This window comes from Chrysochloris asiatica, unplaced genomic scaffold (genome assembly GCF_000296735.1).
Source record: "Chrysochloris asiatica unplaced genomic scaffold, ChrAsi1.0 scaffold00004, whole genome shotgun sequence".
Taxonomy (NCBI): Eukaryota; Metazoa; Chordata; class Mammalia; order Afrosoricida; family Chrysochloridae; genus Chrysochloris; species Chrysochloris asiatica.
Genome location: NW_006408522.1, coordinates 47,424,509 through 47,429,509, shown reverse-complemented (window position 1 = coordinate 47,429,509; position 5,001 = coordinate 47,424,509). Strand labels below are relative to the sequence as shown.

At 36.6% G+C, this 5,001-nt stretch overlaps 1 pseudogene; it reads left to right on the top strand.

Moving 5' to 3' along the window:
- The first annotated feature begins 1,885 nt into the window (after positions 1–1,885).
- On the top strand, positions 1,886–2,901 carry LOC102817804 (annotated as a pseudogene).
- The last annotated feature ends 2,100 nt before the right edge of the window (positions 2,902–5,001 follow it).

The window sequence follows — 5,001 nt, the reverse complement described above, 5'->3', positions numbered from 1 at the left end:
CTAAATAAACAACCTGCTCAAAATTATAAAGCTGCCCAATGATACAGCTGTGATTTTAAACCTATAATATTTTATTCCAGTACACTTACATTTTCACTACAGTATAAAGATTTTATTGGGCTTGAAAACAGTCCTTTTATTCTATTATAAAGCTATTCTTGTTTCTTCTGCTAAGGAATGTGTTCTTCTGTAAATGGATCATGAATTAAGATATTAGTAAATGATCTTTCAGGGAGAGAGTTATAAAGCCATTACTAGTATCTGGCAATGTGCTCTGGACAAAGTAGGCATTTAATGTTTCAGAAGAAGAACAAACTAAAAAAGTAGATTTATCATAAAGAGTTTGTATTGTTCAACACTTTACATTCTGGAAAAAAAAAAAAAAAAAAGGATGTCCTGATTTAAGAACTTTTGTCCAAGGTTACAAAGTTACCCAGTGGTGGAAGAGGAGACTAAGATATCTCTTTTTATTCTTCAGAAGTAGTTTCTTTAAGAGCAAAAGTAAAAGCTAAGTTGTCCCACTGGTATACTCGACTTAAAATCCTTTATCCTACTATAGCCACAGCTTTTTAGCACAAGGGGGTGGGGGTGGGGGACTTAAAAGACAGAAAAACATAATCATTTATTAAGTAAATCTCAATTCTTTGGTATGTAAAACACATAATTATGCTTCTATTAATACTCTGTTGTAGAAGGAGACGTTTTCTGGAGAAGTCCATACTTGAAATTCCTTTATTAGTAGTAAAAAAAAAAAAAAACAAAAAACACCTTCAAATGTTACAGCAGGAGGAGGTCTTTAGAACCCATGATGAAAAAGAGGGGTCTTTATTTTCCTTGACATCCAAAGGCCAATAACTACATAAAAAGGACAAACAACACTCCAATGCCCTTCCTTCCCATGTCTTCTTCCTTTCCCCTTCCTCCTTTAAGGGTAATCACAACCCCAACTTCTAGTCACATAAATTCGTTTTGCTTCTCTTTAAAGTGTATTTAAATTTAATCATGCAACATGTACTATTTTGTGTCTAACATCTTTTGAACACTAATTTTGCAAAATTCTGTTTCCTTCTGGTTGTTGCTGTTGATAAGTATCATTGAGTCCACTTTGACTCATAGCGAATTTGAACCACTGACCTTGTGGTTCAGTGCATTATTCCACAGCGCCACACCAGGGCTCCTTCCATCTGGTAGCAGTTCACAATTTTTCTTTTTTTAGAGTTCTTGTTTTATTTGTGAAAATTCAAAAAACAAAACAAAACAAAAACGGGGGGGGACGGGACTGCTTTTGTCTCTATAGATTCTGCGATTTAATTTCAGTGATATCAACACAACTCATTTTCATTAGAAGCTTAGTTGGTTCAATTTCTTAAATTTATGTAACTGAATTGGATCAGTTGGTTGATATTCTCTTCTCCAAACTTCCAGCAATCATTCCTTTTTCGAGAGAAGCTTTGTTCAGTGTCTATTACAACTTTTACTTGTCTTATCTGATTGCTGAGGTACTGTCTTCCTAATCCTTATGCATGTCTGAAAATACAAACACATGTGTACTAGTAAGAATTAGAATCCCTAAAGCTGAGGTGAAATTGAGAAATCAAACCCCTCATGTTTGGTTGATTGGTTGACCTCCTTTTTCCTTCTATCCAGGTAACTGAAGATAACTCACTGCCATCCAGTCAATTGTGACTCAGAGACCCTATATGGAAGAGAAGAACTTCTCCACAGGGTTTCCAAGACTGTAAATCTTTACAGAAGCAGAATGCCTTATCTTTCTCCTGCAAAGTTGCTGGTAGATTTGAACAACTAAACTGCAGTTAACAGCCCATCACTTAATCCATATGCCAACAGGACTCCCTAACTGAAGGTAAAAGTCCTTCCATAATCAATGAGTGAAACTAACCATTCTCAGGTGACCGAATTTGTGTTGCTGGGACTCTCTAGCTCTCAGGAGCTCCAACCTTTCTTATTTGTCATATTTTCTATTCTCTACCTAGCTATCTTGCTGGGCAACTTTCTTATTATCCTCACTGTGACCTCAGATGCTCGTCTTCATACTCCCATGTACTTTCTGCTTGCAAATCTTTCTTTTGTAGATGTATGTGTTGCCTCTTTTGCTACCCCAAAAATGCTTACAGACCTCCTGGTACAGCAAAAGACTATTTCTTTCCAGGCCTGTATGGCTCAAATTTTCTTCGTTCATCTTTTTGCTGGTGGTGAAATGGTACTCCTTGTATCCATGGCTTATGACCGTTATGTTGCTATTTGCAAGCCCCTCCATTACATGACAATCATGAACCGTCGTGTGTGTATCAGTTTGGTCCTCATCCCATGGTGTATTGGTTTCATCCATACTGTTAGCCAGCTGGCATTTACTGTTAACTTGCCTTTTTGTGGACCTAATGAAGTAGATAGTTTCTTTTGTGACCTCCCTCTAGTGACCAAACTAGCCTGTGTAGACACTTATATCATCAGCCTACTAATAGTTGCAGACAGTGGTTTTCTTTCTATGAGTTCCTTCCTCCTCTTGGTGGTCTCCTACAGTGTGATACTCATCACAGTGAGGAATCGCTCCTCGGCCAGCATGGCAAAGGCTCGCTCCACACTGACGGCCCACATCACTGTGGTCACACTGTTCTTTGGACCGTGCATCTTCATTTATGTGTGGCCCTTCAGCAGTTATTCAGTGGACAAAGTTCTTGCTGTGTTCTACACCATCATTACTCCCATCTTAAATCCAGTCATCTACACTCTAAGAAACAAAGAGATGAAAGCAGCTATGTCAAAACTGAAGAGCAGGTATCTGAGCCTGCTCAAATGTCCACAGTCATAAGAAATGCTTTTCTCCCGGAAAGAAACTCACAGGACCATTATCAGTTTAGTCTCATCTCTAGATTGTTATAAATTGAATCACTGTGATATTGACTGAGTAACTTAAAGAGTCATTTACTATGAAAATAAAAAAGTCATAGAATTAATGTTATCAATTTTAATTCTTCCCTCCACTGTTGTTTTTTTGTTTTTTTTTTACTGCTTGTTGCTCTTAAGTTTTTATTCAAAAATATTTAAAATACAGGCTTATTGATTGTGTAGGCAATGGGAAGTAGCAATTCTTTACAAATGAACTGTGTCTTCCTTCTTAAAAAATGCATATTCAGACCCCACTTTGCAATGATAATTCCATAGAGACAATAAATATGTTTGCATATATGATATATAATAGATTATGTATTACTTACAATATATAATATACCTAGTTAAAAACAGATTTAACACTGTAGTTGCAGGATAATGCGCTGAATTAGTGTGCTGAATCATAAGGTCAGTTTAAACCACAAGGTTGGCAGTTCAAACCTATCAGTCACTCCTCAGAAATCCAATACAGGGTCCTTATGGGTCAGAATCTACAGGACGGCATTTAACAAAAAGAACAATGTAAGGAACAACATGAAGACAATCCTATGACTGAAGGTAATAGTGTCAGTGAATGTCAAAAACTTATGACTATCTAGCAGAGGAATTCTGGTGTGGCGCTGTAGGCTAAGCACTGAACTGCTAAACACAAGGTTCGTGGCTCAAACCCTCCAATCACTCCTCAGAAACCCTATGCAGGGTCACTATGTGTTGGAACCGACTCAACGCCACTTAACAACAGCAAAAGACATTTGCATTCAACACTTTACACAAATTCTTGTTCAAATATTTATTAAGGATAACAACTTATTAAATAAAATTGACCACTGCATTGTATATTTGGTAATGCTGATACCTATTTAATAATAAAAGATGGAATATTTTGGATAGGAATTATAATTCTCTGCCACTTGTCTTCATATGATGGGATCCTGAATTCTAGTATAAAATATTATCTTTTGCTCTAATGATCCCCATTTTTACAGACAGCATAATTTGTCATATTGGTATTATTATATATTGTCACTTTTATATATGGACTTTTTATTTAGTGAACATTCATTTTTACAATTGCTTAGTACAGGTCCAAACAATAACAAAATCCTATTGGAAGGCAAATAGGTTAATTCTTGATTTCTTACAAGACCAAGATTATTTAGGATTCCCAACTGTGGGTCATTTTAGGCTTTCTTTTTTTTATTATTATATTATGGTGATGGTGGTATGCCATGGAGTTGGTTCCTTCTCATAGTGACCCTGCATAGCATTTCCAAGGCTGTAAATTTTTACAGGAGCAGAAAGCTTTGACTTTCTTCCATGGAACAGCTGGTAGACATTAAAAAAAGGTGAGCATGAATAAATATCTAAGTATTTTACTCAAATATTTTATAGTAATATAAATCTCCCAGGATTCTACATTATTTTTGCACACTTTCCACTTTCACATATAAAATAAATGATATATCCTTATGACATACTGACAATTGCAATTTAAATAACATAGTAAGGATTTTACATACATCATCATTTTTAGTTTTAAATCACCTACGAGATACTTATCTACTGATTTTATACATGATCAATAGGGATTATATTTTATACATGCTATAGCTAAGGATTATATTTCATACATGATCTAGCTAAGGATTATATTTTATACATTATAGACTGGCCAAGTGGTAAGGCATCAGTCTTGTAAACTGAAGATCGCGGGTTTGAACCCCTGTGACCTGAGGCTGGGGGTTTGACCTTGGGAAGGTGGTGTCCCCTCGTGCATTACCCATTCCTCTCCTCCACATTGTGATTTTGGAATCCTGATGTGGCGCTGTGGGTTAATGTGCTGGACTGCAGTCGGTTTGAACTACAAGGTTGGCTGTTCAAGCTCATCAGCCACTCCTCAGAAACCCTAGACAGGGTCACTATGAGTTGGAACAGACTCAACAGCACTGAACAACAGCAACAAGGAAATTGAGCAAGTATGTGCAGTTAGTAAGGCACCCTTTATGTACTGATTTTATATGTGATATAAATAAGGGTTGTGTCACTGTAGGATAAGCACTCCACGGCAAGGTCGGTTTGAACCACAAGGTC